Below are 12,467 nucleotides of genomic sequence, written 5' to 3' on the forward strand. Positions count from 1 at the left end.
AGGGAGACAAAAATTTAATAGTCATGGGTGACTGGAATTCAAGAGTAGGAAAAGGGAGAGAAGGAAACATAGTGGGTGAAATGGATTGGGGGAGAGAAATGAAAGAGGAAGCCGTCTGGTAGAATTTTGCACAGGGCATAACTTAATCACAGCTAACACTTGGTTCAAGAATCATGAAAGAAGGTTGTATACATGGAAGAATCCTGGAGATACTAGAAGGTATCAGATAGATTACATAATGGTAAGACAGAGATTTAGGAACCAGGTTTTAAATTGTAAGACATTTCCAGGGGCAGATGTGGACTCTGATCTCAATCTGTTGGTTATGAACTGTAGATTAAAACTGAAGAAACTGCAAAAAGGTGGGAATATAAGGAGATAGGACCTGGATAAACTGACTAACCAGAGGTTGTACAGAGTTTCAGGGAGAGCATAAGGGAAAAATTGACAGGAATGGGGGAAAGAAATACAGAAGAAGATGAATGGGTAGCTCTGAGGCATAAAGTATTGAAGGCAGCAGAGGATCAAGTAGGTAAAAAGACGAGGGCTAGTAGAAATCCTTAGGTAACAGAAGAAATATTGAATTTAATTGATGAAAGGAGAAAATATAAAAACACAGTAAATGAAGCAGGCAAAAAGGAATACAAACGTCTTAAAAATGAGATTGACAGGAAGTACAAAATGGCTAAGCAGGGATGGCTAGAGGACAAATGTAAGGATGTAGAGGCTTATCTCACTAGGGGTAAGATAGATACTGCCTACAGAAAAATTAAAGAGACCTTTGGAGAAAAGAGAGCCACTTGTATGAATATCAAGAGCTCAGATGGAAACCCAGTTCTAAGCAAAGAAGGGAAAGCAGAAAGGTGGAAGGAGTATCTAGAGGGTCTATACAAGGGCGATGTACTTGAGGACAATATTATGTAAGTGGAAGAGGATGTAGATGAAGATGAAATGGGAGATACGATACTGCGTGAAGAGTTTGACAGAGCACTGAAAGACCTGAGTCGAAACAAGGCCCCGGGAGTAGACAACATTCCATTGGAACTACTGATGGCCTTGGGAGAGCCAGTCCTGACAAAACTCTACCATTTGGTGAGCAAGATGTATGAGACAAATGAAATACCCTCAGACTTCAAGAAGAATATAATAATTCCAATCCCAAAGAAAGCCGGTGTTGACAGATGTGAAAATTACCGAACTATCAGTTTAATAAGTCACAGCTGCAAAAGACTAATGCGAATTCCTTACAGATGAATGGAAAAACTGGTAGAAGCTGACCTCGGTGAAGATCAGTTTGGATTCCGCAGAAATGTTGGAACATGTGAGGCAATACTGACCCGATGACTTATCTTAGAAAATAGATTAAGGAAAGGCAAACCTACATTTCTAGCATTTGTAGACTTAGAGAAAGCTTTTGACAATGTCGACTGGAATACTCTCTTTCAAATTCTAAAGGTGGCAGGGGTAAAATACAGGGAGTGAAAGGCTATTTACAATTTATACAGAAACCAGATGCCAGTTATAAGAGTTGAGGGACATGAAAGGGAAACAGTGATTGGGAAGGGAGTGAGACAGGGTTGTAGCCTATCCCCAATGTTATTCAATCTGTATATTGAGTAAGCAATAAAGGAAACAAAAGAAAACTTCAGAGTAGGTATTAAAATCCATGGAGAAGAAATAAAAACTTTAAGGTTTGCCGATGACATTGTAATTCTGTCAGAGACAGCAAAGGACTTGGAAGAGCAGTTGAACGGAATGGACAGTGTCTTGAAAGGAGGATATAAGATGAACAACAACAAAAGCAAAACGAGGATAATGGAATGTAGGTGAATTAAGTCGGGTGATACTGAGGGAATTAGATTAGGAAATGACACACTTAAAGTAGTAAAGGAGTTTTGCTATTTGGGGAGCAAAATAACTGATGATGGTCGAAGTAGAGAGGATATAAAATGTAGACTAGCAATGGCAAGGAAAGCGTTTCTGAAGAAGAGAAATTTGTTAACATCGAGTATAGATTTAAGTGTCAGGAAGTCGTTTCTGAAAGTATTTGTATGGAGTGTAGCCATGTATGGAAGTGAAACATGGACGATAAATAGTTTGGACAAGAAAAGAATAGAAGCTTTCGAAATGTGGTGCTACAGAAGAATGCTGAAGAGTAGGTGGGTAGATCACATAACTAATGAGGAGGTATTGAATAGAATTGGAGACAAGAGGAGTTTGTGGCACAACTTGACAAGAAGAAGGGACTGGTTGGTAGGACATGTTCTGAGGCATCAAGGTATCACAAATTTAGTGTTGGAGGGCAGCGTGGAGGGTAAAAATCGTAGAGGAAGACCAAGAGATGAATACACTAAGCAGATTCAGAAGGATGTAGGTTGCAGTAGGTACTGGGAGATGAAGAAGCTTGCACAGGATAGAGTAGCATGGAGTGCTGCAGCAAACCAGTCTCAGGACTGAAGACAACAACAACAACATTCTGGAGAAACAATATAGCATGCTTTATATCATCTGGATTTAATGGCAGCATAGGCCCATGTTATAAGCAGAGTGTATACATGAACAAGGGAAAAAAATTACCAGGTTTTTCCCGGATTTCCCATTTAAAAATATATTTTCTCCTGGGTAAAATACACTTTTTCCATGTTAAGCGACAGCATACTTTCCCTCAGAACTGTAAAATTTACCAATCCTTTGAATGGCTCTGGTTTTATACACCAGCATAGAATTTCTTGGCACTTTAGAAAACAAAACTCAGGGGAAAAAAACACATTTAGGAAAGATCTTTGACATGCAGCAACATGTGCACTTCACATTTTCGTATTACAAAAGTATAAATGCGAATTCCACCAAACACCCCATGTTACTTTCCGAAGCATTGAAATCAAGATTGCAATGCACTTTTGTAAGTCAGTCACAGCTCATGTCATGTTATCTTGCCAGTTGATGACAGCGGATATTCACAGTAGAGGGTACGTGATGTAGTTAGCCAATAGCAACATCACTACTAAGTAGCGCGAACACACAAATAGGAAAAGTTAATGGTTTAAATTAATATACATTAATGGTTTAAATTAATATACATAGTGTTGTTACAAGAAGAAGCAAAGCTTTCACATATAACATTGATCTCGAAGATTTGTGGGGATGTAGAACCACTGGCTCACCCCCCCAATAATATCGCTACCCTACCGCAGTGAGAACTGCATCTTTGCCAAATAAGTTCTCTGTAGTACACGCTCTACGCTACACGTATTGTGTATACGCTGCGAGAATAATTCATAGTAAGTGATGGAGTAATAAGCTTTCACATATAATGTTGATCTTTTTTGCGCGTGTTACACTTTAAGATACATCACACAAATGTGCCTGTAAAATGTTTAATAACGACATAAATGTCTGATCTGGGCTCGAAATTCTTCTAAATGGCTTGTTCTCAAAGAGTTCATTTTTAAATGAGAGTCAGTGCTCTGTGATTTATGAAAATCATCGTACATACTCACACATAGTTCATCTTGCATAAAAGGAAATTTGCTTGGAAAGTAAAGCCTAGTTTGCATGACGACATGAGGTTGCAGGCAACTGTGCCACTACTGACTGCGCATGCATGCCGCACATTTGCCCAACTTGTTGGTGAAACTAAATGCTTTGGGTGTGTCCCAACTTTGGCGACACTAGTTGCATGAGTTTTGAGGTTACGTGTTTTCATAGTGTGTGGACAAATTGAAGTATGAAGTGAGGAATGGAGAATACTGCTTGCTTTTTGGATATCTATGCTTTGCTTAGGTGTTTGTGGAAATTGGAAATTTGTGAGAAGGTTCTATGGGACCAAACTGCTGAGTTCATCAGTCCCTAGGCTTGCACACTAATTTAATCTAACTTACACAAAGGACAACACCAACACACCCATGCCCGAGGGAGGACTTGAACCTCCGACGGGGTAAGCTGCGCGAACTGTGGCAAGGTGCCTAAGATGGAATTTCAGTGATGCTGATTACAACATATTGCTGTTCCTCAGACCGTCATTTGTGATCAGAAGATAGATGGTTTGACAATATCTGAGCTGCAGGGCAAAATTTATTGAATTAGGAGCATATATACAACAGAATTACGAAAAATACAAGCAAGTACAATTCCAGCTGTGGAAATGCTCTCATCTACAAGACTAAAATCCCACCGTTTGAGTTGGCCAACTCTTTTTTTATAAGGAATACTGTTGACAGGAGGGAGGGGTACACAAATCAAGAAGCTCCATTCTTTATTCAGTATTCATCTATTTGAAACATCGCAGCAGTGCTCCCCAACCACATATGTTTCAGTTATGAAATATTATCACTCTACAGATGAAATGTGATGTGTACTTTCAGCTCTGGCAATGGTTCTTCATCGTTACAGTATCTTTCCCTTAACGCATAATTAACTCAATTTATAAGAAATTTGAACACTTCTGGTGACATTCTAAGATAATTAAAAGAACTTCTTGGGTTTTCCATTAAAAATTATTTTAACTAGGCTGCTGAGCAACTGAAATTGCCACCTGAGGCAGACACCCCAGTTTCACCCCCCCCCCCCCCCCCCAGCTTGGGAGCGTCAATAAAATTTTTTCGGGTAGCATCTGGCTGCTTGCTGCTTCTGCTTATACACATAACAGCCACACTTCTGTTGCCAGAAGTGGGAGAAGGTACTTCTCACATGCGACTCAAATGCGCATGCGCATGAGCTTGCTCACAACTGCTCAAATGAATCTAATTTAAACAGTTGTGATGTATGCTCATCGGAGGCAATTTGTTGTTATAAAGCATTGCATAGTCTTCCTAAAGCCTTTGATACATTTTGCTGTTGGCAGACACTTGTATGAGAGCTGTGTTTTGTTGTTGTACGTGGTCCATTTTCTGTGCAACTGAAGTTTTTTTTCGTTTCTTTCTCTCGTTCATGTTTTATTGCTGCAGCAGCGGGATACAGTAATATCCTTTGTTAGAGTATCTGTTCTTACCAGCCAAAACTCTAAAAATTTAACTGGAAAGTAAAACAATGAAAAATTCTTGGAATTCTGAAATTCCCGGATTTTTCCCGGTTTTCTCCCAGATGAAAAAATTCCCGGGTTTTTCCAAGATCTCCCAGTTGTCCCAAGTCGTGTACACCCTGTATAAGGCATTTCATGGCTTTGGGAGTTGTCAGTGTTTCCTTATTATACCATCCTAATTTTCACCACAGATAAAAGTATGTAAGTGTTAAGTTTCATGGATTTGCTGACCATTTTACGTTTCCTGAATGGTCATTCCAATGCTCTCCAAATTTTCTCTTAAGAGGCCTGTCAGTAGTGTGTGGAATGGAAAGGAGATTCATTGTGTTGTTACCATGCTGACTGCCTTATGTTCAATGGAATAGGTCCCAAAACTGCGACAGCAGCATCTCTTAGTAACTCGAGATACTTGAGTGTATTTAGATTCCCAACAGTAAAACAGGGACCAATGATGTGGATCTTCGAAAACAAGAACCAAATGTTGACAGATCTAGAGCATTGTTTTTATCCACTTCTTTGAGTCAGCGTGGATTTTCAGCTGACATTTTAGTGCATATTGCAAAGACTGACTTGCTCATATTTTGCCAACCAAGCTTCTTCCTTAAACAAAATCTTGCATAGATATGCCACATCATTTTGCTCTTTTTGTAGAGACATTTAGAGGAATTTAACCAATTTTGGGAGTCGTAACTGTGAAGCTGTAGATGCAATGAAATGTGAAGAGCATGAAAATCAATGGAATGTAGTGTTTGCAGAATGCTCATTTGCTTGATCCCTCTCATATTTCCGAGATACCTCTTAGTGCCATTTGGGTTGCATTTTACTGCTACCAAAATATTGGTTTCATTTCTTTCATCAGTTGCTCTTCTTTTTCCTTGGCATAATTTATTCTCCATACCTGCAGTTTCTAGGACTTTATTTTATAATGTATGCAAAGACAGATCGTGAGTGCTTGGCATGATCTGGACACTCTTTACCATACAGCTGCACCACTGCTATAATAGTTTGTTGACATTCACCACAAATGATACTCACTTTTAGGACTGTCATATACTTTGTGAATGTCTCAATAGCTTTACGAGCAAATTATCTGATTGCTACAACGGCACAACACAGACTGATGGGGATTAAAGCACACAGGTAAACACAAGAACTACACCTGAGTCACATGTTTGCTTACATTTGGTATAACAGGGCAGACATTTGTGAAATCTCTTCTCCTGCTGGTGGGACATTGGTTTGTGGTGATGTTATCTTGATACTATTTGACGAAGTCCCATACGTGTTATGCGATCAAGTTCTCTAAAACACTTCTTTTAAATGCCACAGAAAAGGTATGTAGTTCCATTAGAAAAAAATAATAAAGTTGGTGTTTTAATTTGGGAACTATAATCAATAAAAATTACTTGTGAATGTAAGGAAATTTGCCAAGTTGCCCCCTATAACTTGGCAAAAACTGCATCTCTGCATATATTTCGGGTGGCCTGTCTCAGATGCTTCACTCTGTGTAATGTTTATTTCATTTGTCAATGGCCAAGTAACAATCACTGGTATTGAAAAATCCTTACAAAGGTACGATCACTACAGAGTGTGTTATGAAATCATACTATTTTGTCTGTGAAATCTAAAGGTGTGGCATTTACAAGACCAGAACCTATTTATGTAAACTAGAATCTGAAAATAAATACAAAGATGGATGTTAGTGTTTTCAACTTTGTATAATATCGCATGAATCTCTAAGATGATATCCACATTAGATATAAAAAAGAAAAATTCAATTGAGTTAATGGCACAGTTTTCAGAAATTTGAAAAAATACAATGAAAGGAGAGAGTATGATGAAATTTCATGGAACCAGGGCTATTTGTAGAACAGTTTATGGAAGTTAAGCCATTATTTGGGCAAACAATAAAGAAAGATAAATGACAACAGACACGGCATTATTGAGATGGATTTCAGCGTGCGTAAGGAAGAGACAAAAAACGAAAAAACACAAATACAAAATAACTAAACCTCAGAAAGCAGAAGCTTTTTTTCAGAATGGTGTCATTCTATCAAATTTACTCAGTTAAACTTAGATAGTGTAAGTCTGAATAGCATTAAAAAGTATAGTCATAGTCTATTGTTAATAATATATAAAAACAAAGATGAGGTGACTTACCGAACAAAAGCGCTGGCAGGTCGATAGACACACAAACAAACACAAACATACACACAAAATTCAAGCTTTCGCAACAAACTGTTGCCTCATCAGGAAAGAGGGAAGGAGAGGGGAAGACGAAAGGAAGTGGGTTTTAAAGGAGAGGGTAAGGAGTCATTCCAATCCCGGGAGCGGAAAGACTTACCTTAGGGGGAAAAAAGGACAGGTATACACTCGCACACACGCACATATCCATCCACACATACAGACACAAGCAGACATATTTAAAGACAAAGAGTTTGGGCAGAGATGTCAGTCGAGGCAGAAGTGTAGAGGCAAAGAAGTTGTTGAAAGACAGGTGAGGTATGAGTGGCGGCAACTTGAAATTAGCGGAGATTGAGGCCTGGCGGATGACGAGAAGAGAGGATATACTGAAGGGCAAGTTCCCATCTCCGGAGTTCGGATAGGTTGGTGTTGGTGGGAAGTATCCAGATAACCCGGACGGTGTAACACTGTGCCAAGATGTGCTGGCCGTGCACCAAGGCATGTTTAGCCACAGGGTGATCCTCATTACCAACAAACACTGTCTGCCTGTGTCCATTCATGCGAATGGACAGTTTGTTGCTGGTCATTCCCACATAGAATGCGTCACAGTGTAGGCAGGTCAGTTGGTAAATCACGTGGGTGCTTTCACACGTGGCTCTGCCTTTGATCGTGTACACCTTCCGGGTTACAGGACTGGAGTAGGTGGTGGTGGGAGGGTGCATGGGACAGGTTTTGCATCGGGGGCGGTTACAAGGATAGGAGCCAGAGGGTAGGGAAGGTGGTTTGGGGATTTCATAGGGATGAACTAACAGGTTACGAAGGTTAGGTGGACGGCGAAAAGACACTCTTGGCGGAGTGGGGAGGATTTCATGAAGGATGGATCTCATTTCAGGGCAGGATTTGAGGAAGTCGTATCCCTGCTGGAGAGCCACATTCAGAGTCTGGTCCAGTCCCGGAAAGTATCCTGTCACAAGTGGGGCACTTTTGTGGTTCTTCTGTGGGAGATTCTGGGTTTGAGGGGACGAGGAAGTGGCTCTGGTTATTTGCTTCTGTACCAGGTCGGGAGGGTAGTTGCGGGATGCGAAAGCTGTTTTCAGGTTGTTGGTGTAATGATTCAGGGATTCCGGACTGGAGCAGATTCGTTTGCCACGAAGACCTAGGCTGTAGGGAAGGGACCGTTTGATGTGGAATGGGTGGCAGCTGTCATAATGGAGGTACTGTTGCTTGTTGGTGGGTTTGATGTGGACGGACGTGTGAAGTTGGCCATTGGACAGGTGGAGGTCAACGTCAAGGAAAGTGGCATGGGATTTGGAGTAGGACCAGGTGAAACTGATGGAACCAAAGGAGTTGAGGTTGGAGAGGAAATTCTGGAGTTCTTCTTCACTGTGAGTCCAGATCATGAAGATGTCATCAATAAATCTGTACCAAACTTTGGGTTGGCAGACTTGGGTAACCAAGAAGGCTTCCTCTAAGCGACCCATGAATAGGTTGGCGTACGAGGGGGCCATCCTGGTACCCATGGCTGTTCCCTTTAATTGTTGGTATGTCTGGCCTTCAAAAGTGAAGAAGTTGTGGGACAGGATGAAGCTGGCTAAGGTGATGAGGAAAGAGGTTTTAGGCGATCGGCGTGAAAGGAAATGCTCCATCGCAGCGAGGCCCTGGACGTGCGGAATATTTGTGTATAAGGACGTGGCATCAATGGTTACAAGGATGGTTTCCGGGGGTAACAGATTGGGTAAGGATTCCAGGCGTTCAAGGAAGTGGTTGGTGTCCTTGATGAAAGATGGGAGACTGCATGTAATGGATTGAAGGTGTTGATCTACGTAGGCAGAGATACGTTCTGTGGGGGCTTGGTAACCAGCTACAATGGGGCGGCCGGGATGATTGGGTTTGTGGATTTTAGGAAGAAGGTAGAAGGTAGGGGTGCGGGGTGTCGGTGGGGTCAGGAGGTTGATGGAGTCAGGTGAAAGGTTTTGCAGGGGGCCTAAGGTTCTGAGGATTCCTTGAAGCTCCGCCTGGACATCGGGAATGGGGTTACCTTGGCAAACTTTGTATGTGGTGTTGTCTGAAAGCTGACGCAGTCCCTCAGCCACATACTCCCGACGATCAAGTACCACGGTCGTGGAACCCTTGTCCGCCGGAAGAATGACGATGGATCGGTCAGCCTTCAGATCACGGATAGCCTGGGCTTCAGCAGTGGTGATGTTGGGTGTAGGATTAAGGTTTTTTAAGAAGGATTGAGATGCAAGGCTGGAAGTCAGAAATTCCTGGAAGGTTTGGAGAGGGTGATTTTGAGGAAGAGGAGGTGGGTCCCGCTGTGACGGAGGACGGAACTGTTCCAGGCAGGGTTCAATTTGGATGGTGTCTTGAGGAGTCGGATCATTAGGAGTAGGATTAGGATCATTTTTCTTCGTGGCAAAGTGATACTTCCAGCAGAGAGTACGAGTGTAGGACAGTAAATCTTTGACGAGGGCTGTTTGGTTGAATCTGGGAGTGGGGCTGAAGGTGAGGCCTTTGGATAGGACAGAGGTTTCGGATTGGGAGAGAGGTTTGGAGGAAAGGTTAACTACTGAATTAGGGTGTTGTGGTTCCAGATTGTGTTGATCGGAATTTTGAGGTTTTGGAGGGAGTGGAGCTGGAAGTGGGAGATTGAGTAGATGGGAGAGACTGGGTTTGTGTGCAATGAGAGGAGGTTGAGGTTTGCTGGAAAGGTTGTGAAGGGTGAGTGAGTTGCCTTTCCGGAGGTGGGAAACCAGGAGATTGGATAGTTTTTTGAGGTGGAGGGTGGCATGCTGTTCTAATTTACGGTTGGCCTGTAGGAGGATGCTCTGAACAGCCGGTGTGGATGTGGGAGAGGAAAGATTAAGGACTTTTATTAAGGATAGGAGTTGACGGGTGTGTTCATTGGCTGAGTTGATGTGTAGGTGAAGGATTAGGTGGGTGAGGGCAATGGATTGTTCAGTTTGGAACTGGTATAGGGACTGATGGAAGGAAGGGTTGCAGCCAGAGATGGGAACTTTAAGTGTGAGGCCTTTGGGGGTGATGCCAAATGTCAGACAAGCCTGAGAAAATAGAATATGGGAGTGTAATCTGGCTAGGGCGAAGGCATGTTTGCGGAGGGAATGTAAATAAAACTTAATGGGGTCATTGTGGAGGTGTTGTGAGGGTGACATGGTATTAGAAGGTGGAAAGTGTAACATGAGGTGAAATGAAAATGAAGATAAAAATATATGGGGAGAGATAAAGGTGAACCAGAAAGAAACTGGAGATCTCGAATGAAAAAAGGCGAAAAGGTGTTGGTTACAGTTGGGCTATGTTGGACTTGGGTTGGTAGACAACGATGTGCATAAAGGTTAGGTGGTTGTGTTGCCGCCAAAACACGTTAAAGGACGGAGAAATTCGGGAAAATTTCGAAAAAACTGCGTGTAGTATATTAAAAGGAGTGGTATTGTGGTGGCACATTATGAAAATGAGGCTAACAATTGTCTGACGAAGAAATAATCGCGTTAAAACCTGTGGGAAGCGGCTAAAAATGATCAGTGATGTGGGAAAAACGGAAATGGAAATAAAGCGAAAGTTATTAGAACTGGCCGAAATGGTTGTTTAAAAGGTGAAAGGAGCTGTTTGTGAACTAGAAACGGTGGATATTATAGCGGCGGTAGTGCTGAAAGCGGCAAAAATATATATATATTTTTTTTTTTTTTTTTTTTTTTTATGGTTTGGAAGTGGGTTACGTATTATTGAGTATATATATATGCGGGATAAAATAAAATAAAATAGTATAGCAGATTACGGTAAAAAGGAGAAGGTGAATACAAAGTGAAACTATTGGCAAAAACAGAAAGAGGAAAATAAGACGACAGAAAAGATTTCGAAATGCAACAGTGACAATAACAAACGTAATTGTTGGATTCAAATTAATGATATCAATATAATGGAAGGAAACATTCCACGTGGGAAAAATTATATATAAAAACAAAGATGAGGTGACTTACCGAACAAAAGCGCTGGCAGGTCGATAGACACACAAACAAACACAAACATACACACAAAATTCAAGCTTTCGCAACAAACTGTTGCCTCATCAGGAAAGAGGGAAGGAGAGGGGAAGACGAAAGGAAGTGGGTTTTAAAGGAGAGGGTAAGGAGTCATTCCAATCCCGGGAGCGGAAAGACTTACCTTAGGGGGAAAAAAGGACAGGTATACACTCGCACACACGCACATATCCATCCACACATACAGACACAAGCAGACATATTTAAAGACAAAGAGTTTGGGCAGAGATGTCAGTCGAGGCAGAAGTGTAGAGGCAAAGAAGTTGTTGAAAGACAGGTGAGGTATGAGTGGCGGCAACTTGAAATTAGCGGAGATTGAGGCCTGGCGGATGACGAGAAGAGAGGATATACTGAAGGGCAAGTTCCCATCTCCGGAGTTCGGATAGGTTGGTGTTGGTGGGAAGTATCCAGATAACCCGGACGGTGTAACACTGTGCCAAGATGTGCTGGCCGTGCACCAAGGCATGTTTAGCCACAGGGTGATCCTCATTACCAACAAACACTGTCTGCCTGTGTCCATTCATGCGAATGGACAGTTTGTTGCTGGTCATTCCCACATAGAATGCGTCACAGTGTAGGCAGGTCAGTTGGTAAATCACGTGGGTGCTTTCACACGATCAAAGGCAGAGCCACGTGTGAAAGCACCCACGTGATTTACCAACTGACCTGCCTACACTGTGACGCATTCTATGTGGGAATGACCAGCAACAAACTGTCCATTCGCATGAATGGACACAGGCAGACAGTGTTTGTTGGTAATGAGGATCACCCTGTGGCTAAACATGCCTTGGTGCACGGCCAGCACATCTTGGCACAGTGTTACACCGTCCGGGTTATCTGGATACTTCCCACCAACACCAACCTATCCGAACTCCGGAGATGGGAACTTGCCCTTCAGTATATCCTCTCTTCTCGTCATCCGCCAGGCCTCAATCTCCGCTAATTTCAAGTTGCCGCCACTCATACCTCACCTGTCTTTCAACAACTTCTTTGCCTCTACACTTCTGCCTCGACTGACATCTCTGCCCAAACTCTTTGTCTTTAAATATGTCTGCTTGTGTCTGTATGTGTGGATGGATATGTGCGTGTGTGCGAGTGTATACCTGTCCTTTTTTCCCCCTAAGGTAAGTCTTTCCGCTCCTGGGATTGGAATGACTCCTTACCCTCTCCTTTAAAACCCACTTCCTTTCGTCTTCCCCTCTCCTTCC

At 42.2% G+C, this 12,467-nt stretch overlaps 1 protein-coding gene across 3 annotated transcripts in view; it reads right to left on the reverse strand.

Moving 5' to 3' along the window:
- Nucleotides 1-12,467, reverse strand: part of LOC124545103 (protein I'm not dead yet-like) — a 257,306-nt gene that overhangs the window by 44,831 nt on the left and 200,008 nt on the right. The gene's annotated exons all lie outside the window — the stretch shown is intronic.

Source organism: Schistocerca americana, chromosome 8, assembly GCF_021461395.2.
Source record: "Schistocerca americana isolate TAMUIC-IGC-003095 chromosome 8, iqSchAmer2.1, whole genome shotgun sequence".
Taxonomy (NCBI): domain Eukaryota; kingdom Metazoa; phylum Arthropoda; class Insecta; order Orthoptera; family Acrididae; genus Schistocerca; species Schistocerca americana.